A 15,363-nucleotide genomic window follows, 5' to 3' on the forward strand; every position below is an offset into this window, starting at 1 on the left:
TGTATGTTTGTATATTGAATGTGTGTGTGGATGTACGAACATTAGGTAGGTAAATATGTACTGTATTTGTGTATGTATGTGGGAGCGTAGGTACCTATGTACGTATGTGAGCATATGTGAATTTGCATGTACAATACATTCGACTCCCAGAGTGCGTGGGAGCCAGAGCACGGCCCCATCACCCCCGAGAGCCCAACCCACAAACAGGAGGCGTGGTGCCCAGGGAACCAGGGACCACCGCCCCCACGCAGCCAAGCCGGCCAGCGACAGGAACCCCAGAGTCCGACCCACCGTACCGCCCACAAGGGCCAGCAGCAGGCCGCAGACAGACGCACCCGGCAGAGGACAGGGCACGAGAAAAGCAGGGGACAGCCAGACCCCAAGCCAGCGAGAGACCACACCCCACACGGGCAGAAAGGCGGGACGCCCCGCCCGAGGGACCCAGAGACTCCCCGCAACCGGACGGGAAGACCGCCCCCACCCCACCGGCAACCGGGCCCCCACGAGCCCACCCCCCACCCCCGGAGAGCGCGGCGAGGCCAGCCCCCGGCCACCCCACCCAAACCGGCCGCCGCAGGACCACCCAGGCACAGGGCCACGGGAACCACCCACCCCACCCGCAGGGACCCCAACGATGGAGATGGAACAACCAGCAACCACCCCGCCGAGCCCCCCCCCTGAGGAAGGGGAAAATTTTTAAAATAATATTAATAAAATATATTAAAAAATAAATAAATTAATTAATTAATTAATTAAAAAAAAAAAAAAGAATTAAAAGAAGATCACAGACATGCTGACAAACAAGGTCACTACCCCAGCAACTGGCCGACTCGCAGCACCTCGGAATACCTTGCAGCACCAAGCTACCACAATAGACGCAGGGACTAGGCCCAACAGGCCCCAACCAAGACGGGCACCCGGAAGGGATGGACAGCGGGACCCAGGAGCTCCAGACACGCAGTTCAGATGCAGTAGCCTGAGGCGTCGACCCCCGTCTGACAGGCAGGCCCAGAGCGTACCCCCAGAAATATACATACATATATACATACACATACACACATACATGTATACATACCCACACATACACATATATACATATACATACACATATGTACACATACACATATATAAACATACATACATACACACACATATACATACATATACACAGTTCGCCACCAGTCACAACATCAGCCACACCCCTGCACCAGACCCAGCAGCCACGGGCGCCCACCCCACAAACAAACGGCAGCAGAAACAGCAGCCGCAATAACCCCAGACAGCCAGCACCAGCCAATCAAATCAAAGCGATCAAAAAAAAAACTGCGACCAGCAACCACACGCCACCAGGACCACGGAGACCAGCCGGCGCCAGCCCGCCAGTCAGCCCGAACGCCAACACGCAAACAAGAGACACCAACAACCCCCCCAACCAAAAGGCCCCCCACCCCAACCCAAACCCGCACAAACACACCACCGCCCAAACAACCGAGACACAGCATCCAGACCAGACACGGGGGCTGTGCCGCCACCACACCAAGTCACCAACAGAGACCCCACAGCGCAAGGTCGGGCCACACGGGCACGGACCCCACCCAACAGGAAGTGAGACCCGCGCGACGCCACACACAAATAAATAATAAGATTAAAAAATAAATAAAAAATAAAATAAATAAAATAAAATTTAAAAAATTAAATTAAATAAAAAATAAGTAAATAATAAAAATAAAAATAATAAATACATTAAAAATAAAAAAATATATATAACAATAATAAATGAATAAAAGCCTGGCAGGCCACCAGACCGCAGTCCCCGCCGGCCGACGAGGCAATGAGGGGTGCGCCGAACCCCAAACCCCCCATGCATGTGTACAAGGCCCCCAGAGTGTCTACTGTGTAGTTAAAATTAGGAGGTCAGCCGTTACAGCCGACCTCCAGTCCCTATTGATGTGTGTACTGTAGCGTGAGTGAGATATGTATGCTTGTGGGAACTAATAATGCGATTAAAATTGGGGGACATCAAGGTCATGGTGGGTCCCAACCAAACCAAGCCCCCCAAATCCTAAGTGTCTAATATGCAGCTAAGATTGAGGGATGGACGAGCAGGGGACAAGACAGGAGGACTGAAGCCCCATTGGAGGCATCCTCAACCCCCCGCCATGCCTCCCCGCAGGACAATCCCCAAAGTCCTATATATGTGTGACTGTGTGCGCTATAAGTAGGAGGAGTAGAGGGCCCGGACATCGCCCCAGTCCACGCGGCCGACAACCAGGAACTACGGCCAGGAGGCCGCCACCCCCCGCCACAGCCCGTGACCCACACCAGACCACTTTAACGTGACCCCACGCGAGCCCTCCCCCCGCCAAACAAAGCCAGCCCCCGCCCGCCCCAACCCAACCCTGCAGAGCCCATACCGGCAACCAAACGCAGAAAAACCGCACATCCCCCACGCCCAATGCAAACACCGCATCCCGGCCATCCACACAGCAACGTGCCCATACGAGTCCCGGCCAGGGGAAGGAGCCCCCCAACGGGGGAAGAAGCCAATGCATCCCGTCCGCCCGCCAGCCCCCAAACCAGCCGGAAAGCCAACGCCAGCCAGCCCCACAACCCCACAAGCGCACAGACACCAGCCACAGTCCCCCAACCACTCCAACCCAACACAGCGATGCCAACCGCTGGTATCACCGCAGCAACCATCACCACCACCGCCCGTCCGCAGCGAAAACACCCGCGGCCGCCGAAACCAAAACAAAAAAGCGACCGACCCCGTAAACCACAACAACGCACACCCCCGGCTACCACCGAGGCCACCAACCCACCTACCCCAACTCATCCACAGCCAGGCCAATTGAGCCACCGGACATCCACACCCATGCACACACCTACACATTCATATACACATACATACACACATACATATATGCATATACATATACATACACATACACACATATACACACGCATGCATATACATATAAACATACACATCCACACATATATACATATTAATACACCCACACACATATACATAAGCCCACATATACACAAACACATACATACACAACACACACAAAAAATAAAATAAAATTAAAAAAAAAGAAAAGAAAAAAAATAGAAAGAAAAGAAAAAAAGAAAAAGAAAATAAAAATAAACCCTTTAAATAAAATAATAAAAATAAACAAGAGGCCTGGTCGCCAACAGTGCCCAACGCCACCAAACCCCGCAGCCCCTCCCGCACGTCCAGGCCCCCCCCGCCCACCACCCACCAGGCATCCCATCCGGCAAAAAGCCATAAGGGCCCAGCCCTGCGCCCACAGCCGGCATGCCACGGCACCTCAGCAGACCCGGCGCCGCGATCAGCAATGCACACCGGGGCAGCGACACATACATATGTACCTACATACATACACACAGATTTCACCATACATATATACAAACGTACACACACCCACATACACGCGTACCCATATATAATTTAACAGAATAAGTTAAATATATTAAATAGATTAAAAAAAAATAATAATAATAATAATATATATATATATATATATATATATATATATATATATATATATACATACACACATACATACATATATATACACATACATACACATACATACATATATACATACATACATATACATATATACACATACACATACACATACACATACAAACATATATATATATATATACACACATAAAATAAATTAAAATAAATAAATAAAATTAATAAAAAAATAAGGGCAGAGTAAAACACAGGAGGGGGACTCCCGCAGGGCAGTCGGGCAGCACCGCCGGGGCCCCAACAAGGGAGGCAAGCAGTCCCCCCAACCCGGCACCAGGCAGGCCCGCACAGCCCCAGCGCAGGGCGACCCCGGGCAGACCCCGCCCCGCGCCCCAGGGGAAGGAGGAAGCCCACGGACACCCGGAGCCAGAGGGGCACGAGCCGACCCCCGCCCGACAGCGGTAAGACCCCAGCCCCACGGGCGCAACCCCCCGCCCAACCACCCACGGGAGGGACAGCCCCCCCAACCAACCCAAGGCGGCCGCCCACAGCCCCACCCGCACCCCAACACCCGCCCAGGCACCTCCACCCACCCCCAGCCACCAGACCACCCACGGATCGGCCCGCCAGGCCGGAACCAGGAAACACACCCCAGGCCCACCCGACCCCGCGGCACACGGCCCCCCCGGCACCCAGGACCCCCCACCCACGGAGCAAGTCCCCCGGGACAGAGCCCCAGCCCCGGCCCCCAAGGGAGTCAGGTCAGAAAATTAATTAGCGGTGCCCAAAGAGATCGGAATTCTGTCAGTTGTTGGTTTGATTCAGCAGACATTCTTTCCATAACTACATAATCTAATAAAATGTTTTTGTAAAGGTTTATACATAAATTATTTTTTGATTTCCAATTTATGAGAATAGTTTTCTTGGCGATGCCTAACGCATTTATAAGGAGGTATGTTTTGTTTATATCAAGATCAGTTGCGGAGAGATCACCCAACAGGCAGAGTGCGGGGGAGATGGGAATAGGAATCTCTAACGCTAATGATAGGTTCTCGCACACTCCAAGCCAAAAGTTACTCACGGGAGCACAGGACCACATTGAATGCAAGTAATTATCTATCTTATTATCTGAGCAGTGTACACAGATGTTAGAGTCAGCTAAACCCATTGTATACATTCTTAGACCGGTGTAATGTATTCTGTAAAGTATTTTGAGCTGAATCAGTCGTACATTTGGATTCTTAATCAAACGAGTAGTATTGAGGCATATTTGTTTCCAGAATTCTGGGTCACAGCTTGTTGATACGTCTGAGTGCCATTTAGAAGTTGGAATACTTATTGTGTTATCTATTTTTGATAAGAGAGCATATAATTTGGATAAAGCTTTGGGGCAGATGTTTTGAAGAATTTAACGGTCGTAGGATTACTTTCCCATGTTGTTTTGTTGAATCTTGCGCTGATTACAGATTTGATTTGTATATATTCTAGAAATTTATTAGGATTGATTGCATATTGTGTTATTAAACTTTTAAAAGAGATAAAACTGTTTGCATTGATGATATCCCCAAGGCATCCGACTCCCTTATCATACCATGTTGGAAAGTTCAATGGCTTCTTGTTTAAAAGAAAATCTGGATTATTCCAAATAGGCGTAAATTGGCATGGAGTGAGCGGGGACCCAGTTATTTTCAAAAACTCCCACCAAGCTGTTAAGGTAGTGCGTATATTAATACTTTTAAAGCAGTTGTGTTTTCGGAGAATTTGGCTAATAAAGGGCAAGTTAGAAATTGGGATCTCCTGGCTAAGTGATTGTTCAATCTCTAACCATAAACTATCTACTAAAGTGGGATTGATCCATTTTAATATATATTGTAGTTTATTTGCAAGGAAATAATAGGAAAAGTTTGGGAGTTCTAGACCCCCATGTTCTTTGGGTTTTTGTAAAGTTTTAAGGCTGATTCGTGCTGGTTTACTCTTCCAAAGAAACTGATTGATGTGTGAGTCTAGTGACTTAAACCAGATTTGAGAAGGTTTGGTTGGAATCATTGAAAATAGATAATTAACCCTAGGCAAGACCATCATTTTCACGGTAGAAACCCTTCCCATAAGTGAGATTGGCAGTGTTTTCCAACGCGCCAGATCATCCTCAATCGATTTTAAGATTGGGGAGTAATTCAAGCGATTCAGATCTGACAATGTGGAGGAAATATTGATTCCCAGGTATTTAATGTTCCCTTTATGCAGTGGAATCGATGAGGTATATATACCATCACTGATGGTGGAAACTTTACACTAGACTTCAGGCAACGTGGATCCTGTGCCTCTCCTGTCTTCCTCCAGACTCTGGGACCTCGATTTCCAAAGGAAATGCAACATTTGCATGGTTGGGTGATGGTTTGGGGTGCCATGTCATCTGCTGGTGTCGGTCCACTCTGTTTCCTGAGATCCAGGGTCAACGCAGCCGTCTACCAGCAAGTTTTAGAGCACTTCATGCTTCCTGCTGCTGACCTGCTCTATGGAGATGGAGATTTCAAGTTCCAACAGGACTTGGCGCCTGCACACAGCGCAAAATCTACCCGTGCCTCGTTTACGGACCATGGTATTTCTGTTCTAAATTGGCCCGCCAACTCCCCTGACCTTAGCCCCATAGAAAATGTGTGGGGTATTGTGAAAAGGAAGATGCAGAATGCCAGACCCAAAAACGCAGAAGAGTTGAAGGCCACTATCAGAGCAACCTGGGCTCTCATAACACCTGAGCAGTGCCAGAAACTCATCGACTCCATGCCACGCCGCATTAGCGCAGTAATTGAGGCAAAAGGAGCTCCAACCAAGTATTGAGTATTGTACATGCTCATATTTTTAATTTTCATACTTTTCAGTTGGCCAACATTTCTAAAAATCCCTTTTTTGTATTAGCCTTAAGTAATATTCTAATTTTGTGACACACGGAATTTTGGATTTTCATTTGTTGCTACTTCAAATCATCAAAATTAAATGAAATAAACATTTGAATGCATCAGTCTGTGTGCAATGAATAAATATAATGTACAAGTTACACCTTTTGAATGCAGTTACTGAAATAAATCAAGTTTTTCAAAATATTCTAATTTACTGGCTTTTACCTGTATACAACATGATACATCAGTTTATTTGGAACATGTATACAACATGATACATCAGTTTATTTGGAACATCCATACAACATGATACATCAGTTTATTTGGAACATGTATACAACATGATACATGAGTTTATTTGGAACATGTATACAACATGATACATCAGTTTATTTGGAACATGTATACAACATGATACATCAGTTTATTTGGAACATCCATACAACATGATACATCAGTTTATTTGGAACATCCATACAACATGATACATCAGTTTATTTGGAACATCCATACAACATGATACATCAGTTTGTTTGGAACATGTATACAACATGATACATCAGTTTATTTGGAACATGCATACAACATGATACAACACAGTTTCCAGTTTCAACATGTTGGAAAAGGAGTAGGAAGAAGAACACTTTTGTTCACTTCCTGTTAATGTGTTCACAATATACTCCATGAATAACAACATCAATAGTCTTTCTCTAAAAACTGTATCGCAATAACCAACATTGCTGGATATCAACAGACAGTACCAGTATCAGTCACTGGACCATGACTGGTATCCAACTACTTCTCTGTTCAGGTCAAGGTTTTTGTTTTGAGGCCTTACTTCCAATACCAACTTGTCGCTATAGTGGTGGTTTTCACAATTTGAACCCGTAATCGCCTTTTCATCCCAACTATCACCCTGCCTCCGCCTGACTCTGACAGCCGATGCCACGGTATCGCTCCGCTTGGGATCGTCTTCCTGTCAGAACCACATCCAGCCCAAGAATGTTAGTCCTGGAATGTGAGCGGCAGCTTCAGAAAAATGCTTTTTAGGTAACGTAAATGTTCTCTTCTTGAATGGTGATAGTAGATCTTTGGACCTTGTTTACGTCCCGCAGAGGTCTGGTCGTAAACCTTGACTGAGACACCTTGACCTGGGGAGCGTCATAAAGAGGAAGGCGGTTCTCCACGTCATTCAGCTGTCCTCTGGTCTGCATTCCTTCTTCATCCCAACAAGATCACCTTCTACATTTCACTGCTTGGCTCTGATCAAAATCACTTTTCTACTACTTACTACAAATCACAATCACTACGTTTCCATGCGCTAAATTAGTCGGATTTCTCAAATTGTTTTGTATTGTCACTCAGACGTGTGACGTCCCAGTGTCCGTGCACACTCTACTATGTGACTCCCGTACACTGGGGTGCGCTTATTTTCTTTTAGGGCAGATAAATGTGTCGCTTTTACAGTTGACCTATGACCTCACACCAGGCATCTGTGGCTCCTTACAGGTTAACACTTTAAATATTATGTCTTATGGCTAGGATGTCCAAACTCATTTGGTCGAGTCGACTGCATGTAAAGTAACTATATATAAAACTGTATATGTGTGTGTGTATGTATTTATAATATATATATATATATATATATATATATATATATATATATATATATATATATATATATATATATATATATATATTAGGAAAAAATCCACAAACAATAATACAGGACTCTCTGAAAAATTGTGGTGTGGCTGTTTCAAGATGCACAATAAGGAGGCACTTGAAGAAAAATGTGCTGCATGGTCGAGTGGCCAGAAGAAAGCCATTTCTGCGCAAATGTCACAAAGTATCCCGCTTACATTACGCCAAACAGCACAGAGACAAGCCTCAAAACTTCTGGAACAAAGTACGGTAATTTGGAGTGATGAGACCAAAATTGAAATTTTTGGCCACTCGACCAGGCAGCCCATTTTTCTTCAAGTGCCTCCTTATTCTGCATCTTGAAACAGCCACACCACAATTTTTCAGAGAGTCCTGTATTTCAGCTGAAGTTATTTGTGGATTATTCTTTGCATCCCAAACAATTTTCCTGGCAGTTGTGGCTGAAATCTTTGCTGGTCTACCTGAATCCCTCATTTTCCACTTCTTAATCAGCGTTTGAACACTGCTGATTGGCATTCTCAATTCCTTGGATATCTTTTTATACCCCTTTCCTATTTTATGCAGTTCAATTACATTTTCTCGCAGATCCTTTGACAATTGTTTTGTCTTCCCCATGACTCAGAATCCAGAAACATCTGCGCAGCACTGGATGAAAGATGCAATGGTCTGTCAGAAGCCCAGAAACTCACTGACCTTTTATACACACACATTAATTACAAACAAAAAGGTCACAGGTGAGGATTGGAACCTTGATTAGCCATTCAAACCTGTTTGTGTCAACTTTTGTGCATGTTATCAGATCAAAGTCACTGGGGTATGTCAACTTTTGACCAGGGTCATTTGGGTACTTTCTTTTGTCATTTTGATTTAAAAAGAGTAAACACAGTTGTTTGCCAATAAATAGCTTCACACAATCATTAAGCATGAGTGGAAGAAAGGTTTTTGTGTTATCATTCATATTCTCTGAAGAATGACCAAGAAATCATATATTCTCCCAGGGTATGTAAACTTATGAGCACGACTGTATGTGTATATTTGTGAAAAATGTGTATATACTGTATAATTGTGTGTATATATATATATACATCCATCCATTTTCTACCGCTTGTCCCTTTTGGTGTCGCGGGGGGTGCTGGAGCCTATCTCAGCTGCATTCGGGCGGAAGGCGGGGGACACCCTTGACAAGTCGTCACCTCATCACAGGGCCAACACAGATAGACAGACAACATTCACACTCACATTCGCACACGAGGGCCAATTTTAGTGTTGCCAATCAACCTATCCCCAGGTGCATGTCTTTGGAGGTGGGAGAAAGCCGGAGTACCCGGAGGTAACCCACGCATATACATACATATATATATATATATATATATATATATATATATATATATTTTTTTTTTTTCTTCTACATATTATATTAATATAATGAATATCAAGAGTATGTGAAAGTTCGACTCCTACCTTAAACCTCCTTAAAGTTTTGTAATTAATCAGAAATAGCTAAAATGCGTCAACCATGGATAATTTTTGCCATCATGCTTTGTATTGGATTTTGTGATGGATGGTTGTAATTTTGATTTTTTTATGGTGATTGGACGTTTTTTATATAATCCACAAAGTTCAGTGAGCAGGTTGTCATGTGACCATGTGTGTTGGCATTTTGTGTTGGTTGTTTTTCTATTTTTTGTACCATGACTAGGGAAGGCTGTTTGCTTTTGGTCATATAAGTGAATGTTGTGCACCCATTTATTCAGCGCATAATTAAAGGTAATTGATTTGACTTTCTTATGTTGTCCACCACATGGCGACATAATAGCATCAAAATTGTGAAGTGAAGTGAATTATATTTATATAGCGCTTTTCTCTAGTGACTCAAAGCGCTTTACATAGTGAAGCCCAATATCTAAGTTACATTTAAACCAGTGTGGGTGGCACTGGGAGCGGGTGGGTAAAGTGTCTTGCCCAAGGACACAACGGCAGTGACTAGGATAGCGGAAGCGGGGATTGAACCTGTAACCCTCAAGTTGCTGGCACGGCCGCTCTACCTACCGAGCTATACCGCCCGTCAGACTATTGAAATGAATGGAGACCCCCTGTGGGTAAAATTACTTATTAAACTCATGACTAGGACGACCAGGGCTATACTGATGTCAAATAAGTGATCTTATATTGCGCTACGAACATGAGGCTACTACCAAGAAGGGTCGAAAAGAAAAAAAAGAAGTTTTTCAAAGGAATTTTCTGTCAGGGAATCATGAAAACAAAACTTTTGAATATCTGAGAGTTCATTGGTAAGACTTTGTGGATTGGTGAAAGGGGTTAGTCCGCCTCTTTAAAAACCATGATCTGTTACTTTGAGTATTGGGGTTTTGTGTGTCATGTTTTAGTTCCTGTCCTGCACTCTTATTTTGGTGGTTTTTCCTGTTCTGTGGGTTTTTTCCCGTAACACGCCTGTCTCTGAGCACTAATCCTCGCACCTGTTTTCTATTAGCATTTAGGACGATTTAAATTGAGCCTTCGTTGTTGGGACTTAATTATGTATGTTTGCACATTGTGGACGTTTCACCCGTGAGTTTTTGCTGTTCTCCAGCATTCCGTTTTGTTTATACTCTGATCACATTAGTTTTCTCTTTCCCAGCGGCTCTCGTCTTTTGTTTGTTTCTTTATTAAATACCCTTTCTACGTCTTGGGAACTCGCCGCTTATTGCCGCCATGCGACTCGAGCGTCACAGACACAGTACCTTCCCCTTTAAAATAGGCCATCGAAAGAATGTGCTTCTTGTTTGTCTGGACCCCAGGATGCAGAGACCGGAAGGTCTGCAGGTAAGAAACCCTGTTAATACACAAACAAAATAGTGCAGCAGGAAAGTGCACAAAAGGCGGGCTGGCATAAGAAGCATCCTGATTGGCAACCAGGGGCAGGTGAGGAAATTGGTGGCACATAGAGGCAGACAGGAAGTGGTAACAAGAAATAAGAGCGCTGAACAGGAAATAATACAGGAACATAAAGTCTGAACAAGTCGTGACAGAACATTTTGAAAAAGAAATAATTCTTAAAAATAGTAAAAAAAAAATTACGAATAATTGATGTACACACACTATTTAATTGTTCTAATTTAAATATTATTGAATTAAGAAAGGAGGTTAGATAATGCTGAGTGCACCTGCTTTGATTATTCATTTTATTTTTTAAATTCATTGTTTTACTTTAAATGTTCTGATTTTTTTTTTTTACAACTATTTAACTGAAATTATTTTAATGTGTAAGAATCTAGTTTTTTACTGAAATAAAATAAAATAAAATCAATTGAAAAATACTTAATCTAATAACATTTTGAAAATGTTATTAGATTAAAATAACCAATTAATAAAATGTATTTTTGTTTTATTTTTCAATTTAAAAATAATGACTCAAAAGGAATAACAGTTTTTAAAAATCATTAACTTATGTTAGAACCTGGATTTACTAAAGTGTACTCATTTGGGCTAATTGTTGCCAAAAAGGTGCTGGTGCAAGTCTTTGCTCTAAAACTGAAACTTGAAGGATATAAAACTGGGCTGCAAGCGCACTCGAGAAGGCCGCCAAAAACATCCATTTCTCAGCAGCACTCGGCTGTAGTACACCTTTTCCACCACTTGTGGCAGTAATGACCACATCAAACAAACAGAAGAGCTAAAGTCGTAGAGAAGTTTCTCAAGCGCAAAAATTATGACTAAAGTGGTGAAACTGTGTTTTCACTGGCACTTTAATTTTATTGACAGTTTATTTCAGAAACATTAATTTATTTATTTTAGCAGGAGATAATTGTATGTCAATTAACTTTTTCATGCAGTTTATTTCATTAGTACTATACAATTATTGGAAATTCAAAATGCTATAAATTCATTTGCAAAAAATAAATCTCCTGGCCCTGATGGCTACAATACAGAATTTTATCAAATATTCAGTGAAGAATTGTCTCCTCTATTATTACAAATGTACCAATCTTTATTTAATAAAAAATTGTTTTCTCCAACCTTCAATTTTTCTCATATGTCATTGATACATAAAAAGGATAAAGACCCATTGATTTGCAGTAATTACCGTCCTTTATCCCTACCCAATATGGACAATAAAATCTTGGCAAAAATCTTAGCCACACGATTAGCAAATGTAATAGGAAAATGAATTCATACTGACCAAACTGGCTTCATGGTAGGTCGACAATCTTCAGACAATACAAGGAAATTGCTTCATGTTATTTACTATGCTTGAAGTCTCCCCTCTCCCACAGCAGTATGTACTGTTGATGCGGAGAAGGCATTCGACCGCATAAACTGGTCATTTATGTTTTGCACATTACGTAAATTTGGATTTGGAGATAAGTTTATACAATGGATTAAGATGTTTTATACAAGGCCCATGGCATCAGTCAAAACCAATAATCATATTTCGGAACCTTTTTCGTTAAAAAGAGGAGTAAAACAGGGATGTCCTGCATCTGGATTATTATTTAATTTGAATATTGAACCCTTAGCTGCAAAAATAAGAAGTGAAAATAATATTCATGGTATAAAAATTGGCTCTCAGTATAATAAGCTATCGATGTATTGTGACGACATAATTCTCTACCTGTCACATGTTGACTCCTCTCTTCACTTTATCAATAATGTCATCACTGAATATGGCTGTTTATCAGGGTATAATGTCAATTGGGACAAATGTGAAATATTACCACTGAATAAACACTGCAAGAAATCACAAGTTCAGAACTCCAAAATTAAATGGAAAGAGACAGAAATCATATATCTAGGACTACATGTTACAAACCCTGTTTCCATATGAGTTGGGAAATTGTGTTAGATGTAAATATAAACGGAATACAATGATTTGCAAATCCTTTTCAACCCATATTCAATTGAATGCACTACAAAGACAAGATATTTGATGTTGAAACTCATAAACTTTATTTTTTTTTGGCAAATAATAATTAACCTAGAATTTCATGGCTGCAACACGTGCCAAAGTAGTTGGGAAAGGGCACGTTCACTACTGTGTTACATGGCCTTTCCTTTTAACAAACTCAGTAAACGTTTGGGAACTGAGGAGACACATTTTTTAAGCTTCTCAGGTGGAATTATTTCCCATTCTTGCTTGATGTACGGCTTAAGTTGTTCAACAGTCCGGGGGTCTTCGTTGTGGTATTTTAGGCTTCATAATGCGCCACACATTTTCAATGGGAGACAGGTCTGAACTACAAGCAGGCCAGTCTAGTACCCGCACTCTTTTACTATGAAGCCACGTTGATGTAATACGTGGCTTGGCATTGTCTTGCTAAAATAAGCAGGGGCGTCCATGGTAACGTTGCTTGGATGGCAACGTATGTTGCTCCAAAACCTGTATGTACCTTTCAGCATTAATGGCGCCTTCGCAGATGTGTAAGTTACCCATGTCTTGGGGACGGCGTGGCGAAGTTGGTAGAGTGGCCGTGCCAGCAATCGGAGGGTTGCTGGTTACTGGGGTTCAATCCCCACCTTCTACCATCCTAGTCACGTCCGTTGTGTCCTTGGGCAAGACACTTCACCCTTGCTCCTGATGGCTGCTGGTTAGCGAAGCCGACGGCGTTTGTGGGTGTTGTTGATAAACGGTTTTCGCCTTGCATAGGAGAGTTTTAACTTGCACTTACAGATGTAGCGACCAACTGTAGTTACTGACAGTGGGTTTCTGAAGTGTTCCTGAGCCCATGTGGTGATATCCTTTACACACTGATGTCGCTTGTTGATGCAGTACCGCCTGAGGGATCAAAGGTCACAGGCTTAGCTGCTTACGTGCAGTGATTTCTCCAGATTCTCTGAACCCTTTGATGATATTACGGACCGTAGATGGTGAAATCCCTAAATTCCTTGCAATAGCTGGTTGAGAAAGGTTTTTCTTAAACTGTTCAACAATTTGCTCACGCTTTTGTCGACAAAGTGGTGACCCTCGCCCCATCCTTGTTTGTGAATGACTGAGCATTTCATGGAATCTACTTTTATACCCAATCATGGCTCCCACCTGTTCCCAATTTGCCTGTTCACCTGTGGGATGTTCCAAATAAGTGTTTGATGAGCATTCCTCAACTTTATCAGTATTTATTGCCACCTTTCCCAACTTCTTTGTCACGTGTTGCTGGCATCACATTCTAAAGTTAATGATTATTTGAAAAAAAAAAAAAAGTTTATCAATTTGAACATCAAATATGTTGTATTTGTAGCATATTCAACTGAATATGGGTTGAAAATGATTTGCAAATCATTGTATTCCGTTTATATTTACATCTAACACAATTTCCCAACTCATATGGAAACGGGGTTTGTACACCAAACCTTTACGCAAGCAGAGATCTAAATCTTAAACATTTAAAAAATAAGATAGAATCCAAAATGGAACGCTGGTCACGTCTCCAAATATCACTTTGGGGTCGGGTGAACATAGTAAAAATGAGTATAATTCCAGCAGTTAATTATATACTGAAAATGATGCCTGTCCTAATAATAAAAGTTGGTTTAAGAAAATACATACAATGATATCACATTTTATATGGTGTGGAAAGAAGGCCAGATGTTCATACTTAAGGTTGTCTTGTACACAAGATAAAGGAGGACTACAATTACCAAACTTCTTACATTTTTATATCTCCTTCGGTTGTGAACAAGCAAGCCACTTATTCCATTCTTCTGCAAATAAGGACTGGATCAACATAGAGAAAAATATGTTAATGAATTTGGACATTGATGTGGGGAGTTTATATTATATTAAAAAAATACCTAATGAATTGAGGCAGAGCCCAATAGAAGCCACCTTTAACATTCTAAAACTGTGTCAGAAAATACTAGGAATCAAGTCAATGACATCTGTAAATCAGCAGCTTTGGTACAATCCTAATATCATAATTAATAAAAATGTGGTTAAATGGACAACATGGAAAGACAGAGGTATTACTAAACCTCATCATATTATTAATAAAAACTCTTTTAAACCGTTCAATGATTTAGTTGATCAATATAATGTACCCAGAAATAATTTTTTTAATTGTATCTCTTTAAAACACGCTGTAAATAAATGTATATCCTCTGAAAGTATGTCCTTAAATAGCCATGAACTGGAAGATGCACTTTTAATCAAGATACAATTAAGAAATTAATTAAACTATTTTATGGAATAATAGATGAACACCACACTAGAAATGCAAATGGTGCATGTGTTCGGAAATGGATGATGGACTCAAACATTTCAGATGAAAGAGACATATCATGGAATGATATTTG

The sequence above is a fragment of the Nerophis lumbriciformis genome, linkage group LG22 (genome assembly GCF_033978685.3).
Source record: "Nerophis lumbriciformis linkage group LG22, RoL_Nlum_v2.1, whole genome shotgun sequence".
NCBI lineage: Eukaryota > Metazoa > Chordata > Actinopteri > Syngnathiformes > Syngnathidae > Nerophis > Nerophis lumbriciformis.